At 42.1% G+C, this 26,430-nt stretch overlaps 1 protein-coding gene across 1 annotated transcript in view; it reads right to left on the reverse strand.

Moving 5' to 3' along the window:
• The window catches only part of HPS1 (HPS1 biogenesis of lysosomal organelles complex 3 subunit 1), a 946,304-nt gene that overhangs the window by 145,598 nt on the left and 774,276 nt on the right, over positions 1-26,430 (reverse strand). The window lies entirely within an intron of this gene.

Genomic DNA, 26,430 nt, shown 5'->3' on the forward strand with positions numbered 1-26,430 from the left:
ATAAGTCTATAGTGACAAGATACTCTATGTTTTGCTTTAGGAGTTTGTTTATAAGTTTTATATAGTCTTTGTCTTTAGGATTATGTTTTGTGGCTTTACAGGGGTGCTACTTTTTTGAGGGTGGTAGATTTGGTGTGCTGGGGATGGTAAAGTGTTTGGTGTTATGTGTGAAGTCGTGGGTGGCTGTTTGACCATTTGGGTAGTGAATACCATGGTCAAGTTTTTGTTTGTAGGCAGTAAAATGGTAAAATAGAAATAGTATAGGCAGTAGGGTAATTAGTATTTTTTTACTTGTATGCATTTTGTTAGGGGGGGGGTGGGCCAATTTTGATGGTTGATTGTGCTAACAGGGTGTGGAAGAATGGAAGAGAAGGAAATGGGTTAAAGGGGGAGGGCTGTTCAGTGATGTATGAGATGCTGATTCGAACATAGCATGAGGGGGGAGTGGCTAAATTTAGTTTAAATGTAGCAGTAGCGGGCTTGGGTGGGAATTGCGGATAGGGAGGGGAGCGGAGCAAGCCCGAGTGCAGAGTGCAGAGCAGGGCTAACACTGACTCCAAGTATTCCCTTAGGCTTTTAGTATGTATGGTTATATGTTTGGCTGTATTTTTAAATTTTTTTGCACCAATTTATAGACTATGTTTAAGTTGTATTTTATACACTTGCATGTTAATTTTATAGCTGCAGGGTATAATTTTCAGGACTATGTGATGGAGAGCAGAGTGAAATTACTGTGTTCAGGGTATTACTTTAGGTGTAAGAAAGATACAGGGGGCAAATTAGCTAATTTTAACAATATAAAGGGGGCCAAATTACTGTGGGGAACAACCTAAAAGTTGCCTTTAGACCCAGGTCAGCAGTATACAGCACTTGCTTTAAATTCTAATCTAGGTTCTGTTTTTAAGCACAGCAGCAACTTTAACAGTACAATTTGGTGGAACTTTTTAGCATTAGGGGCCTTATTTAAGGGCTGGGAAGTTTGGTGCTGTTGACCCAGTATGGCTGAATTAAACAGTTTAAGCAGAAAGACTTTACAAAAAGTAGTAACCTTTGTTAAGTTTGTTATTGAGGGTAGACCAGTGTGGCTGTCTATTTTATTTTTATTTTTAAAAAAATTCCCAACTGGATGCAGACCTTCTAACTGTGCGAGCCTTTCAGGGTGGGAGCCGTGAGAAGAGATGCCTAGTAATAGATATTTAGTGTTAGTTCGTCAGCAGAAATAGAACTATAGCAAAAAAAAAATTTATTGAACAGTGTTTCATGCCATATATAACACAGCGACTGAGAGAAAAAGCATAATCCTTACATTAATAGTACACTGCACTGTCCTAAGAAACAGTTTCAAGTATTTGATAGAGAAGACGAAACGCTAATCAGGGTCACACTATTCTGCATACAACATCTTGTACAGCCTGAAAATAAAGCCCAAATGTTACTACCATTGAAAAGTAGACTGTTTGTACAGAGTCTAGGATTTAAGAAGTAGACTAAACACTGGAACAAAGTTACACTAATCCACCAACAATCACTTCAATTCAGCAGCAGCAAGAAAGCAGAAAATCAGTTACCCAAACCATTCATCAGCCTCATGTATTAATACACTTACAAGTGTACAAAATATACAATGAGAGTAGATAAAAACCTGGTAGAGCATTGCAAGATATTTCACAACTGAATAAGAGTATATAAATGTTTAAGTTTCCACATATACACTTAAGCAAATATACATTTAAGAGCATATACACATATATACATACACACATATATACACACACACACACACACACACACACACACACACACACACACACACACACACACACACACACACACACACAGGTTATTGCTCACACATGGATAGGTATAGTTAGATGGTGGTGTTTGTGTTGTCCAGGATAGATTGGGTGTAGAAATAGTGAGTGAACGAGGCTTCAGTGGGTCAATTACAGTTGCATAGATGGTTGGTGAAGAGGTATGTTTTAAGCAGACTTTTGAAGGAGGGTGTGGAGGTTTGTTGTCTGATGACACCAGGGAACCTTTTTAAGCCTAGCCAAGCTTCCTAAATATATCTGACAAGTTTTGAGACCCTAGGAGTATTTTAAAGGGTATATGTAGGCTTGGGCATGGGTGGTCAAGCATATACAGTCTGCTTCTGTCTACTACAGGCATGGGTGCCAGATGTGGGGTAAATTTCTGATTCCCCATCCACTGGTCCAACTAATGCTTAAATTGGGTGAAGGAACAACTCTGCTTCACACAGATGGGAAACCTGTTCCAGAGAGGGGGTAGTCTCCAAGACGCATTCCTCCAACATAACCTATTTATGTTGTAGACAAGGTATCTGTCCCTAGATTGGTCAATTCTGATGCCATTTGTTTTGCAGATGTGCAACAGATCCATCAAACTGGGATCACGGGATGCTTTATAGACCAGGCATATATTTCCTATCAGCAGTTTGTAGGAGAGAAGAGTACAAAGATAGGGCTTTGAGGAAGCTCATATAGGTCATGGTGTATAAGGGTAGGGTTTTGAGGAAGCTCATATAGGTCATGGTGTACAAGGGCAAGGCTTTGATGAAGCTCATATAGGTCGTGGTGTACAAGGGCAGGGCTTTGATGAAGCTCATATAGGTCATGGTGTACAAGGGCAGGGCTTTGAGGAAGCTCATATAGGTCATGGTGTACAAGGGTAGGGTTTGGAGGAAGCTCATATAGGTCATGGTGTACAAGGGTAGGGCTTTGAGGAAGCTCATATAGGTCATGGTGTACAAAGGTAGGGCTTTGATGAAGCTCATATAAGTCATGGTGTTTATGTCTTGCTTTTTTTTTTTTGTAAGGAACGTCTGTGTTGTTGCATATGCCTGGGCAGGTAGATAACGAAGGGGGTGTTGTACTCAATGACTGGTCGAATGAGGGCCAAGTAAAGCAGAACAATGATATCCTTAGCCCCAAGATGTCATACTCTTGCTTATAAGTTGCACGATCTACAATGGTTTCCTTAATACCATAGACAGATGATAGTCAAAAGGAGGTTACCATTTATACAGGTTCCTATATTTCTGATCACTGGGTCTATTGTTGGTGGTGTATTATCAATGTGATAGTTTCCATAAATAGCCATCTCCCCAAAAGATACTACTATGCATTGCTTTGCACCAACTTTTATACTGTGGCACTGGCACCAGTTATTAGTCAATGTTAGGCTTTCTTGGAAGGTATATGTAATCTTTAGGGGATTCGATGACTGTGCCTGGGCCACAGTCATGTGCAAACTTGATCAGAGACCTTTGATGTTGGCCTTGACCTCAAAGAAGTAGATACCAAAAAGAAGCAGCCCCAGTACTGATCCTTGAGGAACTCTGCTAGTGAATGGCCTCTTTATAGGCATAGACAACCCTATCCTAACTTTGTGGGTCCTATCAATGAGCCAAAGGACTATTCAGTGGGTGACATACGAGTTTATACCCAATTTATTCCATGAGTTTGTCTACAATGCTCAACTGAGGAATTGTGCTGAATGCTTCGGCCTGGTCAACTCAGGCAGTATGCACCATTTTACCCTTGTCCATTACTTTAGTGACCTTCTCAAAGAAGTAAACCAGGTTGTATAGGCATAACCTGCACTTGATAAAACCAGACTGGGCTGTATCCAGTGTCTGAAGTACTGCTAGGTCATTGTGCATCATTTCCATGGCAATTCTTTCCATGGCTTTGCATACAAGACTAGTTAGACTTATGGGTTTGTAGTTATCCTGCTTCGTACATGGCCCGTCTTGTGCAGAAGAATGAGAGTTGAAGTCCTTCATTCATCTGACAAGAAGCTGGTCTAGTGGCTATAGTTAAACAGTGACTCCAGTGGTCCTGTTTCATGCCATTAAGACGTTATCCTGTGATATTATCAGGGCCCATTGATGCAGTGTTCTTGGCCTGAGAGTACACTGAGGACCTGTTCCCTAGTGATAAGGAGAGTTATGGCTGAGGTTAATTTGTGAGGAGTGTCTAGGGGAAGAGGGGGGTAAAACTGGAGCTAAATTAGTTGGGAAGTAGATTTGCTCTATATTCTGGCTCAGTATAAGTGGCTCCAGTTACAATTATTTGACACACTGTTGCATATTGCCTTTGAGGTTGTGGACAGCAGCTACCAGGCCTTGCAAGTTGATTCACTGCTTTAGAGACGGTTGCGGTTAACAACTGTAATTAACAGTTAATCAGTGTAGTTAACAGTTAATCAGAGTACCTGAGTACAGATGGTCATGTTACTTGTGAGATCTGGGGCAAAAGACTCATACTACCCAGCTCATCATGTTTCAATAACATTACTGCTTTGCAGAAACTGGTGCGCTCTTTTGATATAGCCGATGTTTTGGTGTCTGCTGTTAATGGGTGTGGATGACTAAGACAGAGAAGACAGTATATGAAGGTTAACAGATGTGACACTGCTCACAATAATTAAAACCCAAGGATCATATACTGGTGTCATATGAAATGCATGGGAAACTGCAAACAATTCTGCACCATCCATCTAGTGGTTAATGTGGAAAAATACCCCGCAACTCATGATGGTAATACAAAATCCAACTTGTACTATTACAGAGCTTATGTTTATTACCAGTAACATGTAAAACATATGCTAACCTCAGAGTGTTTAACTTTTAAATCTGCAGAACCAGAATGAAAAAAAAAAAAAAACGAATTAGTCAGTGACTACCAGATGGTAGAAATGCACAAAGGCAGGCTTTATTTTCACTCTGTAGTTGAGTGAGTGACTAAGAAGGACAACACAATTTAAGCAATTTTTGCTGGTATACACAATACAATCCACACAACTCCTACATCAATCTGTGCCATCAAATAAATTCACAGATATGGATAAAATACACAGTATTAATTTCATGTACTTTACTGACAACATGGAAAACATACTTATGCAAGTAAACTTATAGCAGTAGGTGTTCAAATTATAGGTACATATATGCTACATGGGTTATATCCTGCTAAGGATATAACAGCCAGTCAGCTTTCAAAGCTTTAGAGCACCTTCCACACACCCAAACCACTAGACAACTTGAGCTGAGCTGACTAAAATACAGGTTTGGACACCAAGCCCTTCAGAGCTTTCATGACAACTTACACATGGAAGCTAAGGCCTAAGAGGACAGTGAACAACAAAAAACAAATGTCCACATCCTGGCATAAAACAAAATACGAAGAGCGGTGGAGAAAGGAAGCAGCTCCTGCAGCAGTGATCATTCAAACATCTACTGTTATAGTAAGTCTACTTACACAACCATGCTACAAGTCTTCATATTGATCAGTGCTACATTTGCCTAAGCTATACGAGTACAGTATCAAAGCTTAGATCATCTGTGAGGGTCCTAGTAAAGCGTGGTATAGGCCTGGATAAGGAATCTAACTTGTAGTACTTTGTAAAAGTGTGCACAGAGGAACAAGTTGCTGCTTCTAGAATACTTCTAGGGTCCAACCCTTTCCAAAAAGCCATAAATCAAGTAAAGACCCAGGTAGAATATGCCTTGATATGCCTAGAATAGTTTACTTGTGGTAAGAATAACAACTTTACAAGAAATGAATAACTTGTACATGTACATCAAGATAGTACCAGAGTTTTCTCTCTCAGGAAAGAACACAAGATGGATAGTCTGACAAAGTAAACTCTGATACCACTTTAGGCATAAAAGAAAGAAAGACCAATTCTCAAAGAAACCCTGCCTCTATGGAAAATGAGATAGGACTGACCCACTATGAGGGCTTGCAACTCAGCTTCTCTTCTTGCAAAGCTCAGAGCAATTGGTAAAACTTTTTTTCCATGTCAAGAACCTCAAGCCAACCAGATGGCGTATTGAAATGGAGCAAGTGGTAGCTTCTCTAACACAAAATTAAGATCCCAAGGGGAAGCCTGCAGTGTTTTGTTTTTTGGAGTCTGTTATGTAATATTTCTTTGAAAAATTTTTGACATAAAATGCATTGAAAGTGGGGGATCCATGTGCCCATACGCTGAAATGGCTTACAAATTTCTATATAATGTGGCAGAAAAGTCTCATAGGCCAACTTGTTGTATGCTCTTGGCTAACAGCACCAATACATTTTTTCCCCTTTTTATGACAACGGTATTGTTCAAGTTGCTTTCCGATTCTTGGACTTCTCTCACTGTATGTCTATAACTGGCTAATTATTATTAAAATAAGTCTGCTTTTAAATTCAAACAGAAATGTATTAAGGTGCTCATTTCCAAGCAGCATAACAATAAAAAGAACATAAAACTAAATACAGATAAACCACAGAAAAAACAAAGGTATGCCACAAAAGTTATATGCCATACTACAACAAATGCCAAAAAGCCAAAAAACAGATACAAAAAAAATGTTCAAATAAAAGTATGGTTCATTAAAATGAAAAACAAGATGACAATTTTTATGAACCTTTTAAAATTAGACAGTGTGCAGGATTTCTTAATATACTGGAGAAACAGGTTCAAAAGGCAAGGAGACTAGTAACAAATGGGCTGAAAGCCAGACTTCTCCAGATGGGCACTAGGAATTTACAACAACTCACAGAACATAAGGGCCTAACCAGACAGCAATGGACCAAGAGCTCCTTAAGGTACGGGCGACCTAGTTTACTTAGCCCTACGAGATCTAACAGTAATACTTGAAAGTTGATAAGGGACTGTATAGGCAGCAAGAACAGACTCAGTGGTACAGGAGTACTATGAATGCAACATGGGATAACTATAAATCATTCTCAAGAACTCTAAATAAGCTCCCATCAAAAATGCAGTCAGCCAGCCATGGGTAGAGGGAATTTCAGCAAACAAGATGTGAAGACATAAGGTATGCATCAACACAGACAGGTTTTCAGGTGGAAGAAGGTGCTTGACGCACGATGCATTGCTAGGATGTTTTCACAACAGATGACTCCTGGTTCCCAACTGTCAACCTGTTATCAAAAATCACACAAAGTTTTTTTATTTTTTATGTTTTTGCCCCTGTGCCTGCTGACAATCAAGCCAATCATAATCCAGCTCATTTTTCAGAGTAGTCAGGGGGTGGGCTGTCATACAGGAAGCCACAAGGGCTATGTGTATACTTATCAGTATCCTGACAATGAGGGAAGTTTGTATGGTGGCCAAACATCCTCTCATGGACAGGGTAGGGCTGTGCAACCTGCTTCACCACAGGAACAACACTACCCTCCACTATGGAACTGCACTCTCCCATACACATGCTTTATGAAGGTACCACAAATCGACAGGTAGGTGAGACACGCACACCTCAAGCTTGTGGATCCACCTCTTTGTTGCTGTCACAGGTCCTCTTCTCCCCCATGATCCTCCCTGCCAGTTCCATCAGACACCTGGACCATAGTCAGGGCTTCATCTTTCTATGCCACCAAACAACCAGCCTAAGATTTTTCATCTCGTTCACAAAAGTCAACTTACCACCATTATAAACTAATACAGGGTTAACCACTTGGAAATGGGACTATTTCCAGGTGGCATGAATGCATTCTTAGCAGCATTTAGTACAAGTGGACGACAGTCTGAATGTATTCTAGATATATTAATGGATCCGTGGCAGAAAACAATCTTTTGGAAAACAAAGGTAAAGCTGTGTATCACAGGGCTAGCAATGATACTGAAGGCCTCTTCCTCTGATGAACTTATCTAATGGTAGTTTATATGTTTGGACAGTGTAGTGGTGCAGTGGTAGCATTGTCGCCTCACAGCAAGAGGTTCTCTGGTTTGATTCTCAGCTGCAGTGCCTTCTGTGTGGAGTCTCCATGTCCTCTCTGCGTACATGTGGGTTTCTCCTCTGAGTGCTCCGGTTTCCTCCCACATTCAAAGACATGCATCTATAGTGTTTCCCCCTGGGCCTCTGCTGAAAACTGCAACATTCCAAGTTGGACATTCTTGGTTAACAAATGCTAAATAAATAAATAAAATATGCAGAGAATAACAGGGGAAACAGTATGGAAGCCTAAGGAATTCCAGATGTGACAAGGTAAACAGATAATGAATTTATCCCTCAGTCTGTTAGGTGATTCCTGTACGGTAAAAGGCAAAGCATTTAAGGACAGCAGCTCTACATTAAGTTTGCAATTAAGAATACTGTGATCAACCATTTCAAATGTAGAACACATACCAATAAGGACCAAAAACAGAATAATACTGTTGATCCCTCGTCATTAGGAAATCATTCAGACCAAGAGTATAGGCCATCTAAGTATTTTATTTGTTACAAAAACCAAGAGAACAGATCATGAACACATAACCTATCAGCAAACAACCAGGTTAGAATGCAGTAGTAATTTTACAAACCATCTAGCACTAAATTATATGTTTTTTGAAAAGGTAAAACTCTGGGAGAGCATTTTTGGCATACAAAAAAGGCCACACTCCAGGCAGTGACCAGGTTAGAAAAACGTTAGTGGGCAGCACCTTTTGTGGACATTGTAAATATTGCAATCTTATTTCCAGGACAAAATCTTTCACTTCAGTCAATACTCCCAAAGTATATGATATTAGGCATTTGACTACATGTACCAGCGAATGGTAATATATATGGATATGCCAATGTGGTTCGTTTTACAGAGGACAGACATCATGTGCTTTTAAACAGCATATAGCACTACATGTGAGTGACATTAAATGCAAGCATACCCGTAATGCATTATACAAGCACATTACACAACATAGTAAAGCCCATTTTGTTTTTCTGGGGATAGATAAAGTTGAAGGGGATAATGTGACTACATTTAAAAAGCATCAACTTTTGACTAAGAAGGAACAAATGTAGATTATAAATCTGGGTGCCTTATTTAAACCAGGTCTTAATGACCAGTGGTAATATGTATTAACTTTTTGGTTTATAAGATTTGTTATTTTAGGATATTAAGGCAGTTTGAACTGCTTAGCTCTGTTGTGTAATATGAGTATGGTAAATTTAATTTTGTTGAAAAGGAATTATTGTACATGTTGGGACAGTTTAAGGGTTTGGGTTGCTTTAAAAGTGATTGTATATTAATCACAATGGTACTGTTGCCACGAGACCCACACTGATGATGCTATGATGCGAAACCTGTCTGGGCAGTGGACTGTTTGTTTAATAAACTCAGTTTGCATCACTGCTTTCCTGCTTTTTATTATTTGTAGAGTGGATGTTTTTACTCCATGCACATCATCATCTTGCACCGTGGTTTTTGGTTTTAGTTTATATATATATATGTATGTATTGTATATATATATATATATATATATATATATATATGAAGAACTGACAGACAGCATTGGAAGAAGATAGCCACAATCAATAACAAGTAAAAAGTGTGAGATATAATGTACTAAAAGAAGGTGAGGATGGATAGTCTTACTCATCTGAATCTCGGCAGTGACCTAAAATGGAAGCTCTGACATGGAATCAATCACTCATCTCATCCTTTTCAACAGTGACCTAAAATGAAAGCTTTGACATGGAAGCATACTTGCACTTTATGGTATTAAAAGCTTATATACTTATACAAACAATAAAAAAGTAATATTTTGGATGAGGCTTAATAATAATTAAATAAGCAGATAGAACTTGAAATGTTTCCTCTGAAGGATTTAAATAAATTGTTCTATAAAGGTAACCTTTTAAGGAACTATCTTTAGAAAGCTTCAGAGTCCCATGCTGAAATCAGAGAAGGTAGCAGATTCCATAATTCCAAGACAAGGTAAACAGAAGATCTGTCAGAATTTTCTATCCTAGCTCTTGAAATACAGCCTAAGGGATACAATGCACCAGAAGATTTGATAAGCAATAGCAACCAGACAGTTCAGAGTTTGACAGGCCAGAAAGAGGACTTTTGCAGGTGTCACAAAACAGGTGTGATGTGACATGCATAAGTTCTTGCAGTGGAATTCTGCATCCTTTGCAACTACACCAGTTCCCCTAGAAACAGACCATGGTACAAAGCAGTTCAGTAACAGTCAAGAAGATATCAATGCACCAATCATTGCTGCAGGGTCCAGCTCTAGAATTATTCTAGATCTAAGCAATATTCTTTACACAGAAATAGGTTTTGATAGTTGTTGAAACATGCACCTAAAGTGTCAATGTCATCAACAGTCACAATCAAATGCCATACTTTATAAGCAAATTCTAATCTGCTCCCTCAAAACATGCAGATGATGTGGCATTACAAGTAGAACATAAACAAGAACTTCAACAAATGTTAGGGAGTGGGTTGCACAACTGAAGGTACATGGGATGAAACTGGGCCCAGACAAGATAGTGGTCATGACACCAAATGGGGAAATCAGAAGCTGAAAATTGAGACTGAAGGGAAATAATGGAACAGGCTAACTGCTTCAAGCATCTGAGAAGAGTGGTTGAGGAGAAGGGAAGTCTGAATGAGGAGGTTAAAGCTAGAATACAAGGGCTACAGCCAACTGGCAGAGAGCGTCAGGAGTTGTGTGTAAAAGAAGAATGCCAAAGAAGCTAAAAGTAAGCTGTACTAAACAGTGGTGTGACCATTACTACTGTATGGTACAGAAACGGGGGCAGTAAAGGCAGGTGAGTAAGCTAGAGGTGATGAAGATGAAGTGCCTGAGACAGGTAGTAGGATGCTCACTGTGGTATATGAAGAAATGAGGATGCCAGAGCAGAAACCAGATTAGCTCCAGTTGCAGAAAAGGTGAAAGAGAACAGAGTAGGGTGGCTCAGGCATGTGTGCAGGAAAGCAGAAGCAATCTGGTGAAGATACCTAAGAGACACCAATAACCAGAAGAAATGACAGAAGCAGCCCTTGGTGAAATGTAAAACAAGTAACCAAAGTCTCAAAACACTACAAGGGCAGGTACTCAGAACACGCCCAAAGATGAATATAAAAATAATAAATGAACAAAAAAACTCTTCCAAAAGTGCAGTTTTTATTATTAGCAAAACATACCCCTGCTAAACGCTTTCGTCCAGCAAATTAGGACTTCATCAGAGCATGGGGCTGAAGCAAAAACAGTCTAAATTTAAAGGCAATCACAGCCAATCAAAAATTCTACAGCTTAATTAGCATCATTAATAAAATAATTAAAACAAAGGTTCTTAAAGTAATAGTATAAAAAACATTGAAGATTCCCAAGAAAGAACACTAAAAAAAAAAAGAAAACTTTAAAACATTAAAAGTTAAACATATTCACAGCTGGACATAAAACTAGAAATGCCTGTGGTGTCTAAAGACAAAATTATTTGTAATGTATTAAAATATTTATAGGGTATAACATTAAAGTTGAGCAACCTGAATTTTTAAAATCACGAAGAAAAATACTCCAAACTGCCACGACTGAGTAGTGTGGATATTTATCAAAAGTGGTGAGCGCTTTTACGGTAAAACACTGCTTCTTCAAACCAAGCATACAAAACGAAAAGAGCCTATCAAAATTCACATCTAAATCACATGTTTAAAAACCTAGAAAAGCATATGAAAATAGGAAACTAACACACCAATCAAGTTTCAGATCAATTCAAATATCACACAATCAAGTTGAAAAGACCAATAAAAAAGGGGAGGAAAAACTCAGAGACAAAACCTCCTTCTAGACAGAGAACCAAGCCCTGCACATAACGGCCTCTCATTGGACAAAATACATAAGTATAACTGCCCATTGGTCAAGACTGATCACAAGAACTTAAACATTTTAACTTCTAAACACACACTTTCAAAGCAGAGACAAATCTGGTTAATAGTATAAAAATCTCCATATCTGTCAATGTAAAAACCTAATTAAAAAAAACAGCCCTAAAGCTAATATAAACAAAAACATCAAAACCAACCCATCAGATGATAGAACTCAACATATCCACCAATTAGGAAGTAATTAAACAGTAAGTCCGTATAGGACTATGAAACAGAAAAGCCAATTAAAAGCCGATTCTTTGCATAACCACCAATAAGAATTGGAAAACTTCCATAGAATGACAATTAAACCAAAAATACCCATTGAAACCAACAGTGTCAAAAGAACATCATACTGTCGAAAAGGCTGAATGCCACATCAAAACTTAAAAATGTAAAGTACTTAAAAGAGAACTTGATCAATACTTCCTAGTATGACAATGTAAGACCATAAAGAACCTATCAGACACCAGGAAATAGCGTATCTGCCAATTAAAGATGGTTAGAAACTGTATGCCTGTTGGGCAGCACAGAGCGAAAAGCAGCCCATCAGATAACAGGTCCTCATGCATCTACCAATCGAGAAAAACAAGATACTGAGAAAAAACATCAATAGTATGCATATTAGATAAGAGTGGTTTAAAACTGTATGCCTACAGGGAAGCATGGAATGAGAGGCGACCTATTAGATAGGAGATCCTCATGTGACTACCATCAAAAACCAAGATACTAAGGAAAAACATCAACAGTATACAAACTTACAAAAGGACTAATCAACCAAAGACAAAGGAATAATATACTCTAAAGAAAACTTCAACTAAGCAGCCAAGTTAAAGACCCAATAGGAACTAATATACAAGTTCAAAACATGGATGACATATCACCCTAGAAATGGAGGTCCAAGTGTACCGCAAACGTGCTACGGTAGCACCTAAAATGGCCAATAACAAGAGAGAACAAGGCTTATAAAACCAATGAAAAGGAGAAAAGAAAAAACTGCTAAAAAGCGACTAATCCTCAAGAGATGCACAGATACTGACAATCAACCAGAAAACATATCACAACACATCAAAAAAACACAATATCAAAAAGTAAAACATATAAAGCAAACACACCATTCAACAAAAAATAAGAATAAAAGGCAGCCAATTAAACAGAGACCAATGTAACAACCAATAATAAACAAAGAATAATTGATTATCAGGAAAGCGAGAAGATGTAAAGCACATGAAGAACTAAATACTGAAAAAAAACCACAATTGCTACAAACAGGCTTTGAAAACATATATGGCTGTCTTTGGGACTGCTTGGTAGCTACAGGGCTGCACCAGTAAGACCTTTTTTCCCCAAGGTGTTTGCCTTGTCTCTGTAATTCTACATAGCGATCAGCTTATATTATTATATTTTTTATTCTTATTTTTTGTTAAATGGTGTATTTGCTTCATACGTTTTATTTTTTTATATTGTGTTTTTTGATAGATATGTTGGGATTTGGTTTCTGGTTGATTGTCAGTACCTATGCATCTCTTGAGGATTAGTCACTTTTTAGCAGGTTTTTTTCCTTTGTTTCAAGAAATGTGCAGAGATGGAGACAAAAGAAGCGAAAAATCCCAGGTTAGACACAGTAGTTTGAATTATGATGTTTTTCATAGCTTTTTACACCACTGACATAATTCCAATGACAGTTACGATGCTGGAGTAATGAAATCTTCTCCAGGGGTCACTTCACTAGCTTCTGTATAGTTTAAAAGATGGGCCCTGATGGTCTGTGGCTAGAAACAGCAAAGAGGCACATGGCCCAACGAAGTTATCCAGTGCTAAATTTTACTGATGAAGCAATGACAAAAAATGGGAAAGGCTATAATGACCTGTGCTCCCCTCATACACCGACTTTTTGGTGGTATCATAAAAATAAATAAATATTGCTCTTCTGAAGTACTCCAAAAGCAGAAAGTAAAAAGAACAAACTGTCCACTAAAGTGTCCACATAACAATAACAGAGATGTTCCTTATCAGCTGACCTTAGAAATACTGTAGTGGCTAGCCACTCTGATATACCCTCAGAAGTCCTCTTAGCAAATTGCTCAATTTCTGACCTTAAGTTAATGGACACTGTCTGCACACTCTCTTAACTCTAACTGGAATGCTCCTGTATTCCAGATCAAGTTGCACGTCCAGTCCCAGAAGCCCTGTTTAATGAATCTTATAAAATTTACAGGATGTACAAGTACAATATGGGCTACAGTGGGAATATATAATGTGTATAGATTGTAAATATTCAACATGTAAATATGTACATTCTGTAAACTCAAAGTTTATCTGTTAACAACTGCAACTGCCTACGGTCCCAGACATGGCTGAAAAGGGTCACTGGACAAGGCAGGATACCCAGTTAAATTTATACAAAAAACAAATCACAAAAGGCAATAGGATACGGCATTATAAACTTGAAACAGTCATAGCTAGGTGATCCTTTACGGATAGTACCTGAAAAAATGCCATAGAAGCATGGGGTTGGAGATAATTAAATCAGGAAAAATGTATCCAGTGCACAGACCCTCTCCAAGATCTAAAGGCATGGTGAGTACTCAGGTATTTGTTACATCTTAATTTAAGAGGTCCTAAGTAGTATATAAAACATGGGCAACAGTCTTTAGCAGTACTATCAAGTAAGTGCAGATATAAAGGAGGCATCAGCCAGACAGGCCAAACTGAGAAACGGATGGCAGAGGAAGTATCAGAGCACCAAAAGATGCCCTGCTACTACAGTGCAGAACCAGACTACAGTGTTAAATGAAAACATGCATGAAAGGTCACATGATCATGGCACAAGTGTCTACTGAGGACAGTTCTTGAAATAAGCACTAGAAGTAATTACTTCCCAGTGGAATGACCCTTGAAGGCATTAGTTATTGGATGCTAGACTGATTATACAAACAATGCAGTCCCACTGCATTGGCAGTCAACCTGAATACAGTCTGTTTACTAAGCGTCAAACACTCCTTATGAGGAGCACAGGTGATGAACAACTGTGTAGTAAGGTTTGGGAGATGGGCTTTCACCTGGATTCTTCTTCCACGAAAAATACATAGTGATGGATAGTTTTACACATAGCCTAGTATCTTCTTGTGAACCTACCAATCAGTCACATCATTTTCAGCCTACCCTAGAACATCCAACCTAAGGAGAGACTGAAAGCTCAGGCACCATCTCTGGAAGGAAGGGAGGGATGGTCCTTTCATATGCCCAATCTCTGTAGAACATAAAACCGGATTCCTAACACAAAGCCAGTAGACCACAAATCCAGGTGGGAAAGCTAATGTCTTAAAAAATAAGGTAAACTTGGAGACTACTTTCAGGTCTGCTAAGAATATCCGTTACAAGAGGAAGGGTTCTTCATGGAGGACGGAAATAAGAACCCTTTAATATCAGTTTAACAAGTTTATGCTCAAGCAAAGACATGCCCTCCAAAAAGTCATGATGAACAGAGATGGCAAACACAAGTAACATGATTGTGGAATAATTCTGGTCCAGAAAGACCATATATCCAGTCGATCCATGCATGTCTACAAATTCACTAAGAAGGGGATACTCTTCAATCCAGGCAAAGAACATTTCCAGGTTTGTTGAACAGAAAAAAGAAGTTATGTGCTCACCATAAAGTTCCATCTGAATTGTTGTTCATTTGTCTTCAACCTCTGGGGTTGGGCACCGACATCAGTGCCGAGCTGGCTGCATCCAAGCTACGGTGCCAAAACTGAGCTCCTCTCCTACCCATAATGCCCCCTTCTCCCTCACTACCTCAGATCGAGATTGCCTGACAGGTTCCTTACATAATACCACAGAAAGCCACTGACAGCTCATAATCACTTGAAGAGGAGGCATAGAGAGAGAGAACGGAAGGTCTCTTCTATCAGGCCAAAGTGCTCATGGTAAGGGGGAAGGAGGGAGGGAAAGTTGAAGACAAATGAAGAACAATTCAGATGGAACGTTATGGTGAGTACATAACTTCTTTATCTGACATTGTTGTCTTCATTTGATCTTCAACCTGTGGGACAGAGTCCCCAGCTACTTGAGCACTGGGAGACCCTAAGGAAGGATGTTTTGGAGCACAGTGGAACCAAAGGAAGCTCTGTTCCTAGATGAAATATCCAATTTGTAATGGGATATGAAGGTGTGAGACCTAGTCCATGTACCCACTGGTACTCGAGAAGAAAAGGCTGATGAAGTAGACACAGCCCTGGTAGAATGCGCCCTCACTGCAGAAGGAAAGGAAACACCTCACTTATCATAAACGTAATAGATTTTGCAATCCAGTTGGCAATGGTTACCTTGGAAACAGGCGATCCTAATCTGGGCTTAGAATATGATACAAACAGCTGACTGGACTTCCTGAAAAATTTGGTTCTATCTAGATAGAAACGGAGCTGCCTATGTACATCAAGCATGTGTAACTGATATTCCCCTTTGTTTTGAAACTCTGGGAAGAACACAGGAAGATGGCTGACCTGATTAATATTTATCTCTGAAGCGACCTTGGGCATGAAGGAAGGGTTCGGCCTATGAGAAACACTATCTTTGTGAAATAAAAGGTAGGGAGGTTAATTGCAAAGCGCATGTAATTCAGAAACCTGCTTAGATGGAGCTACCAACAAAGCCATTTTCCACAACAGGAAATGTAGATCCACTTTTGCAGAGGGCTCAAAGGGAGATGACACCAGCACTTTTAGTACAAAGGTTAGGTCCCAAGGAGGGGTCAGGTCCTTAACTAGAGACCGTAAAAGAAACATTCCTTTCAAAAAGGCTTTGCACAATCTAGAAGCATCCAAAGACGAATCCTTGAGTCCAACATGATAATGGGATATGACAGCTAGTTGGACTTTAACTGTAGAGAAACTGGCACCTTGGCTGAAGATACAAGTCAGAAAGTCTAAAACTGAAGGTAGAGAGGCAGTAAAAGGATCCACCGAATTGTGGGACGCCCAAATGGAAAACCTCTTCCATTTGCTAGCATAGATCTTCTTGGTAGAAGACTTGAGTGAAAAGCAATATGTGCTTCACAGGAGGTGAAAGCCCAGGAACCCTAGCCATCACTGGAACTGCAGAAGCAAAGCTGTAAGCTTCAGGCTTTTCAGACCCAAATGATAATCAGATCTGAACACTGATTCAGAATTCAAGGACGACTGACACGGAGACCAAAGGACAGGAAACCAAACTTGACAAGGCCAGAAGAGGGCAATGAGGATCATTCGGTACCTCAATCTCTATGCCTTCTGAAGGAATTTTGACATAAGAGGAAGGGAAGGTAAGCATACAGCAGACCGAGGGGCCAAGCATAAACTACAGCATCTCTAGGATTCCTTCCTCTGGAGGCAATCACGGTAAAAAACTCACTGCACTTGAGTTGGAAGGTGATGCGAAGAGATCGCAGCAAGATTGACCCCATTCCTGGAAGATCATGTCCGCCACTGACTGTTTCAGAGACCACTCATGAGGAGAGAAAATGGTCCTGCTGAGTTTGTTCGCTAGAATGTTGGAACTCCCTGGAATGTGCATTGCGATAAGGTGGCAGCCCAAGGAAGTCACCCATTCCCACAATCTAATGGCCTCTTGACAGAAGGGATAAGATCTGGTTCCTCCCTGTTTGTTGCTATACCAGACCACTGCCATGTTGTCTGTCTGTATCACAATCATTCCTCGGGGGAGAAATGATCGGAGTGCCTGTAACAACAGAAGCACTTCCCTAATCTCCAGGACACTGGTGTGCAAGTTGGCCTCTAATACTGACCACATCCCTTGAACAGTCCGTCCCAGCCAATGCCCCCCCCCCCCAAGCCAAGAGGCATCTGTGGGGATGGTGGCTACAGGAGCAGAAGCCACAAAGGGGTGACCTTCTGCTAATTTCTGAGAGTTTAACCACCACAGTAGGGAGGACTTGCAGGTTTTGGACAGCTGAATGGGATGAGACAGGGGTTTGTCCAGAAGTGACCACTGTACTGCTAGGGTCCATTGGAGAACACGCATGTGTAGTCTTAAGATTAAATAACAATGGCTGCTGCCACAGATCCAAGAGCTTGGAGGATTTGGGCTGCTGACGGCAGAGGTGTTTCTAGAATGACACGCACATGGAACTGAAGAGAAAGAATCCTGTCGCTGGTGAGAAAGACCTTGCACAGAGAAGTGTTTTTAACAGAGCTATGATGAATTCCAGGGAACGAAGAGGCCCAATTCTGATTTGGGAACGTTTATCGTGATGTCCAAGGTCAAGGTTGACTGAAGAAACTGGTCTCTGGCCTGACGAAGCTGATGTTTGTTGGGTGCAGCTAGAAGCCAGTCATTCAGATAAGGGAAGACCTGTATCCCCTGCAGCCTGAGATGCGCTGCGAGTACTGCTACACCTTGAACAACCAGGGGGCTGTGTTGAGGCCAAAGGGGAGTACCCTGAACTGATAATGTCTGGCTCCTAACCGGAAGCGTAGGAACCTCCTGTGGCACTTGTCCATCTTTATGTGGTAATACACATCCTGGAGGTCCACCAAGCACATCCAATAGTCCTTCTGAAGGTAGGGAAGGACAGACTTAATAGTAACTATCCAGAACTTCGTTTTGGTGACAAACTTGTTCGAGCGGGTCAGATCCAAGCCCCCCCCCCATCTTTGTGGGCACCAAAGAGAACCTTGAGTAGATGCCTAATCTGGATAGCTCTGAGGGGACGGTCTGGATGACTCGCTTGTTGAGCAGCTTGGAAATTTCGAGTTCAGCTTCCTCCCTGTGAGCTGGTGGAACATCCAGGAGAATCTTTCAGGACTTTGGTGGGTAAAGAAAGGGTAACAAATTGCCACATGGATATTATCCTCAGCACCCAACAATCTGACATGATGGTTTTCCAGGCTATGTGTAGAGAAAAGTGACCCCCGACTGCCTCCAGGGTGGGGCAACTGGGCAACACTTCAGGGCTGCTGGAAGCACCTGTCCAGGCGAGAGTCCTGAGACCCTTGGTCTGTTGAAGCCCTTCTCCTTCTAGGGTGGCGTCTAAATTAATCATTCCCCGATCTGTCTCTAGGGGAAGAGTCTGCTGGTGCATCTTGATAGAAAGCCCTGGACTTCTGGAACCACGGCTTCTTACTACTTCTTTAATACCTGGAGAAGGATGGCTGAGGAGTAGAAAAGTGGATTCCAACAGCAGGCAGGGTCTTACCATCCTTGTCGCACTGGGCTAAAGTATCCTTCACAGAAGGCACGAACAGGGTGGATCCATCGAAGAGGGCATTCGTGAAGGACGCCTTGCAGGGCTCAGAGAAATTGCAAAGCCACATCCAGGCATGATGCCTAGTAGTGATGCCTGAACTAGCTGCTCTAGATGTGCCTTCTGTGACACAGGAGAGGAGATTCAGAGATATTAGAAATGGCTTTAAGATTGGCCAGTCTAGAGGAAAAAATCTTCTTCTCCTCTGCCGACATGGACTCCGGGATAGATGCAGAAATCTCCTCTGAGTGATCTCTGCAGTCTAGCATCATGCACCATATAATTCAGCGCCTTCAGGGAGAAGGTCGCTGATGTAAAAACACGCTTCCCCAGTCTGTCTATCACTCTGAACACATTGTCAGGCAGATGGAGAGAGGAGCTCTCCTGAGCAAGCTCCTTTTTGGTGGCAGTTGCAACCACCAAGGCATCAACAGGGAAACTCTTCTGTCAAAATAACCTGCCTTGCGGGGAGCTAAGGACCTTGTCAGGGCACTTGAGTACTGGCTCCACTGTGTTCCTCCCACGCCCTGCAGGCAGTGTTCCTCCCACGCCCTGCAGGCAATGAGGTCTACCAAAGGGTCTGCAGGGGAGCAGGTTAACCAGGAAGTAGATGGGCTGGCACCGAATGCCTCCAGGAACACTGACTTGTCCTGACCGGGGTTTTGGGAAGACCATCTACCTTTCTGATGCAGAATTTCCATGATGTCTCCAAAGGAGACGTCATCAGGTGGAGATCTGGGGAAGCCCTCCTCTTCCTCCCAGTCAGTGTCTTCAGTGACAGACTCAGGGGTGGAGTCAATGTGCCTCTTCTGGCACACATGCTTCCAGTGAACCTTCTTGGGGAGAGATTCTGGGGAGGAGCCGGAAACCTGGGGCTCCATAGGGAGAGTAACCTGAAGAGTAGGGGCGGGCTGACCCTAAAGTGGAGGACTGGAGACGTCAGGTCCAAAGTCCAGCTGGAATAAAGGATCTGGAGGGGGTGGCATCAAGGATCTCATCATCGGGGTTGAGAGAACCCTCTCTACCATGTCGAATGCCGACGGAGAGTGGGAGATCGATGCAGCAGGTGCAAGCGCTGAGGAACTTGATGCAGGTGAAGCCAGCCGAAAGCCCCAACCCCATCTGTACCAATGGGGGGGGGCAGTGCTGAGCTGCTCAGCCTCGATGATCTGAGGGGAAGGGATGGCACCAAAACCCTAAATGCTGACATCAAACCCTAGGAACTGACGCCGAGCGGACTACGACTCCAACAGCCCTCCAGCACTGAAGTGAAAGGGGCTGAGGAACTCAAGGCCGTGGTCGGTGAAGAAACCAAAAACGTTGATGCCAAACCCTCGATGCCGGGAACTCTGACATCTGAAGGCCCCGAAGCCGTGGGACTTGAGAAAGGAGGACGCCCAGGAAGGGAAAGGGAAGGACCCACTGCTTCCAGTAGGGAGGGAGCAGGAAGGCCTACAGGAACAGTCTCATCAGGCGGTCCAATTCTCTCTCTCGGACAAACTATGGGATGACCTGGCAGAGGAAGCCATAGACTCAGGCCTAGAGTGGTGCCTGGGGGAGGCCGACTCTGGGGGCTCAGGAGAGAACCTAGGCTAAGGTGAGGATAATCTAGGCCTTATTTTGGGACAAGGTTCGCCAGCAGAGGGGGAACAGTCTGACAGTTTCTGTTTCTCCAGAGGCTTGTCCTTGCCTCTGGACTTCTCTCTCTCTCTTCATCTGCTTTGCTGTCCTTGTCTCTGCTTTTACTCTAGGGCAACTTAACAGGAGTTTGAGTCCCTGCGTCCGGACCAGAAAAACTGGGCAACAGACCCTTTAAAAACAGCTTACTGCATCTATCCACAAGGGTACGGGCAGAAAACCTTGCACAAATAGATCACCCAATGTCCAGGTGAGCGATTCCTAAATACACTACACACAGAGTGTGGCCATCAGATGGTGGAAGTTTATGTCCACACCCAGTACATTTTTTTGTATCCCATACCCTTATCAGATTTATCAGCTCTATCAGCCATGATAGGAAAGATTTGAAAGGGAACCTGGCCAGTGAGAGAGAGAGAGAGAGAAAAAAAAAAGAAATATATATATATATATATATATATATATTTTTTATGGAGAACGTGTAGGAAGGGAAAAAGTTAGAAACTTAGAAAAAGAGATGAACAGTACCTGAGATATGCAGATTTCTTAAAAATTTCAGAAAAACTCATACCAAAGATGGAGCTCAGCCGACTTGTTTGTAGCTGGAATGGCGGCAAATGAGATCTGAGGTAGTGAGGGAGAGAGGGGCATTATGGGTAGGGGAGAAGCTTAGTCTCGGCACTGTAAAGAACAGTTGTGTGCACTTACCATAAATATAGATGTCTGAGTGTATTCACTGTTGCAGTCATTACATTTGGGTTATCTGCTTGCAGGTAAACCCTCAGTCGGCCTGATTAACAAAGTCCTGGGTCCTGCATCAGTTGCTGTCCCTTCGTCCATGACATCAGGTCGTCAGGGGTATAAAACATGCAGCCGATGCCATTACATCAGTTTTTCTTGCACCAGATGTCAGGTGCCCCCCAATGGGAAGCAATTAAATATAAAAGTACAAAGATATACCTCCAACAAAAAAGCAAATACACCAAAAAAGGCTTTTAAGCCTAGTAAAGGAAAGTAGAGGTATAGTCAAAAGTAGTTAGGGGGCTGGAGGGAGGGTAACCAGGACTGCAACAGTGAATACACTCGATCATCTACATTTATGGTAAGTGTACACAACTGTACTATGTTCTTCGTGTTTCACTGTTGCAGTTCATTACATTTGGGTAGATTCTCAAAGCTATGGTTGGGAGGAGGAATTTAGATAGCATTAGGGCTAGCTATAAGGCCCTGCAAGACTGCAGTGGCAAAGCCAGCCCTGGATTTAAAGAAAAATTGGCAAATGATAACGCTTGGTGAAAGTATGTACAGAACTCCAGGTAGCAGCTTCTAGGATGTCCCTGGTAGGGATGCCTCTGAGAAAGGCTGTAGAGGTAGATGCAGCCTTGGTGGAGTGAGGTCTGATCCCCTGGGGGATAGGTTTTCCATGGTGCTTATAGCAGAAATTAATGCAATGGCTTATCCATTTAGAAATGGTTTGCATTGAAATAGCCTTCCCCTCTGCCCCTGCAGCAACTGCCACTAGCAGTTGTTCAAATTTCCTTTGAGGTTTAGTTCTGTCCAAGTAGAATCTACTTTGTCTTTGCACATCTAAGGAATGCAATATCCGTTCCCCTTTATTCTGTGGATTGGGAAAGAAGGTTGGCAAATGAATGGACTGATTAAGAGCCACACTGTATACAACTTCGGGCATGAAGGTTGGACTGGTTCTGATGGACACCCTGTCCGCATGAAAGATGATGAAAGGCTCCACTGCCATAAGGGCCTGCAATTCAGAAACCCTTCTAGCTGAAGTGATTGCTAAAAGGAAAGTGGTTTTCCAAGAAAGAACTTTTAAGTCTGCAGTAGCAGCTGGCTCGAAAGGAGGTAGTGTGAGTTTCTCCAAGACAAAGTTAAGGTCCCAGGCTGAAATTGGAGCTCTCCTGGGTGGTCCCAATTTTTTGGCCACTCTGAGGAACTGTTTGAGCAGTGGATGAGAGAAGAGGGGAAGTTCTGTGTTATAATGAGCTGAAATGGCTGAGGCGTGGATTTTAATGGAGGAAAAAGACAGGCCCTTGTGAAGCATCTCAGTTAAGTATTGTAAAATCTGAGGTGAAGTGGGAGCTGCTGTGCTCATCCCTTAAGATTGGTTCCAGGCACAGAATCTTTTCCATTTTTCAGCATAAGATTTTCTAGTACTAGGCCTCCTTGTCTCTACAATGATATCCATCACAGGTTTGCTGAGGGGATGGTAAAGGAGAGATTAAGTAATTAGCCAGGCTGCAAGGTTCAGTGTTGGAAGCTGAGGGTACAGAATCTAGTTCTCCTGCTGAGACAGCAGGGAAGGAGAGTCTGAGGCAGGTGCCATGGAGATAACCATGACACAATGCGTAGGAGGGGGTACCAGTGTTGGCGCGGCCAGTCTGGAGCAATCAAAATCATCCTTGGTTTGTCCTGTTCGACTTTTAGTAGTACTTTGGAGAGCAGAGGCAGAGGGGGGAAGGCAAAGAGTGATGGGGTTTTCCAGCTGAAGGACGGAGCATCCACTTAATAGGCTTGTTTGTGGGGAGTCCTTGTGCAAAATTTGTCCAATTGGTAGTTCTGGGGTGAGGCAAACAGGTCTACATCTGGGCTCCCCCATTTGCTTGTCAACATGTTGAAAATCCTTGGTTCCAGTTTCCACTCGTGTGGGTCCATGAGGTTTCTGCTTAGTCCATCTGCCAGTGTATTTAATTTTCCTGGCAGGAATTGAGCTTGTAGGTGCACTTGGTAGCTCAAGGCTGTGTTCCACAATGCCATAGCTAGTCTGCAGAGGGGGTAAGAATGTGTACCCCCCTGCTTGATTATGTACCACATAACAGTGGTGTTGTCTGTCTTTACCATTAGTTGTCCTGGAAGAATGTGGTCCTTGAAGGTTGTCAGAGCAATCTGTACAGCTAACATTTCTTTTTGACTCGATATGCAGGTGCATTTGACTTTGGTTCCATTTGCCCTGAATGCACTTCCCTGCCAGGTGAGCCCCCCATGCATAGTCTGATGCATCTGTTGTTAGGGTTTGGGTGGCAAGAGGTGGTGTGAAAGGTAGTCACTTGTTTTGGTGGCAGGCCTCTGCCCACCAAAGAAACTCTAGGCGTAGGCAAGGTATGATAGGAATCATTGTTTCTAGGTCTTGAGAATGTTGACGTCATAAGCTTTTTAGATACCACTGTAGTTTCCTCATATGCAGTCTTGCATATGGAATTAGAAGAATGCAGGAAGCCATGAACCACAAGGCTTGCAGTATTCATCTTGCAGACAGCAGGATTTTTGTGTCCACTTGTTTGAAGTAGGCTGTCAAATTAATTTGTTTCTCTGGCGTGAGGTAAGCCATCTGGGAAGTTGTATTCAATTTTGCGCCCAGGAATATAATTTGTTGACAGGGTACCAGGTGTGATTTCTTTTCATTTATGGTGTACCCCAGACAAGTTAGAACCCTTTGTACAAAAGTATGTCCTGGCTTTCTGCCTGAATTAGACAATTGTCCAGGTATGGGTATATTTGAATATTTCTTTGCCTGCAAAATTCAATAGCTGAAGCTAGGCACTTTGTGAATACCCTGGGTGCAGTAGATAAGCCAAAGGGCAGTGTAGAGAACTGATAGTGTGTGTAGCCTGCTTTTAAGCGTAGGTATCTTTTGCAAGATTCCTTGATTGGGATGTGCAGGTATGCTTCTTTTAAATCTAGTGTTGCCAACCAGGCATCTTTGCCTAGCATAGGAGGTTATTGTTGAAGAGTCAGCATCTTGAATTTTGGAATCTCTAAAAAGGTGTTTAGAGTAGAGAGGTCCAGGATAGGACACAATGAATTGTCTTTCTTGGGTACCAGGAAAAGTCTCGAGTAGAAACCTTGTCCCTTTTCCGCTTCTGGTACCAGTTGAATAGCCCCCATGCTTAAGAGAGAAAGTACTTGTTTTTGGGCCTCTGCCCACTGATTTGGGGGAAGGTTCAGCCACCGCTTGGTGTTGGCAACGTGTGGAAGTGAAATCTGTATCCCTGGGACACTATTTAGACCCATTTGTCCTGGGTAATGAGTTCACAATTCTTTGCATGAAGAGCAATCTTTCCCCCCAAAGGGGCAGCCAGTTGATAAGTGCTTGGAAATTTTAAAAGGAAGTCATGGAGACAGTTTACCATGGGGGAGTCTTATTCCCAGATTTGGAAGAGGAGGCCCCCCACTGCTTAGTTCTGTGTGTCCCCTGGGACTGAAACCTGGGTTTTTTGCTGCGTCTGGGTTTGGCTTGAGAAGACCTGGAAGGGGCTGGAAAGGACCAATTCTTAGAGGGCCAGTGCCTACTAAATCTAGGAGGCTGAACTTGTAAAAAAACTTTAACAGTTTGCATAGATTTAGCTTTATCTTCCATCTTTTTAAGAACTTCCTCAGCCTTGTTACCAAACAGGCGGTCCTGATTTAAAGGAGCATTCAACAATTTAGCTTTAACATGATCAGGCAAAGACTGCTCCTTAAGCTAAGCATGCCTTCTGAGCACAGACCTAGAAACAGCAGCCCTGCAAGAGGCCTCTCAGTCAAAACCACATTGCAAAGTATGTTTTCCAACTTTTTCAGCAGAATGCATTAAATCCTGTAATTCTTTATTTTCCACACAGTCAGGAATAAACATCATTTTCTGTTTAAGCAGTCCAATAACATGTTGCTGATACTTTAACATATGAAACTGGCAGTTTAAAGCCCTAATGGCCAAGGTTGCAGAAGTGTAAACGTTCTTACCCCATCTATCCAGCACCCTGGAGTCTCTATCAGAAGGGGTAGGATTTTTAGCAGTAGAAGCCTTAATGCCCTTGGGCCCCTGTGAAATAGTCTCTGGATCTGCAATAGGATTTTTAAAGAGGAACTTGTGGGACTCAGGGACCCGGTAGTACCTGTCAGGTTTTCTGGGAGCAGGAGGCAGGGAATCAGGGGCCAAACTAGATTCCACAAAAACATCATCAACAATGTCTAGTACAGGAGGAATAGCTAAAGGCCTATGCTGACGTAGGAGAAGGAAATCCCTAAGCCTCTTTTTTGAATCAAAAACTTCCTGGCTTTCCCAGTGGAAATGCTCCCTTAGAGTATGTAAGGTTTCCCCAAAAGAAAAATCCTCAGGAGGGGAAGCAGAGGGAATGGAGTCCTCTGCATCAGAATCTTCATAAGTAGATAAGGTCAAATCCAGATCATCAAAAGAATCAGAAACAGAATCCTGATCAGACGATTCATAATCAATTTCAGTCCTAGGCCTCTTAGAGGGGGGGGGGGGTTGGCTACCCCTGATTAGAGTTATTAGAGCTTCGGCCATTCTTATCATTTGTTTTTTAGGCATAGAGGCCTGAGCATGTGGCCTGGGTGTTGTTTTTTTAGGCATGGATCAAAGATTTAGGCCTAAATAAAGGAGGAGGCGTCAGTTTAAAATTCAAGTTCGTAGGGCCCGAATACACCCTCAGAAGCCGGTGCCTGCACAGCAGCTCCGGACTCATCCAAGGTAGAAACATCCGCGGGTTCCATAGGTGAAGCATCTCGCAGCATACCGGACTCCAAATGGGTCTCAGTAGAGGCCTGCGAATCAGAAATAGCGGGTATCAGAGGCTGTGAAAGCGCCTTACTGAGTACCAGCGAACTGGCAACTGGCTTAGGAGAAGCGTTGTCGACAGTTTTGGACCTCGGCGGCCTGTTTCTGTCTTTATCTTTGCATTTTTTCGGAATCCAGGTAGTCAGATGGCTAACTGACCACATTTCTGGATAATTAAACCGAGAGCCGAAATATCCGATGACGGATAGTGCGCTGATTAAATAAAGCACAAAACTGACAGCAAGGTACGTCATGATCAGGGCCTAGGCAAGGAATACAGTATAAATGAAAATCTTTATAAGGTA

The sequence above is a fragment of the Protopterus annectens genome, chromosome 14.part0 (assembly GCF_019279795.1).
Source record: "Protopterus annectens isolate FY-2018-M chromosome 14.part0, PAN1.0, whole genome shotgun sequence".
Classification (NCBI taxonomy): Eukaryota; Metazoa; Chordata; order Ceratodontiformes; family Protopteridae; genus Protopterus; species Protopterus annectens.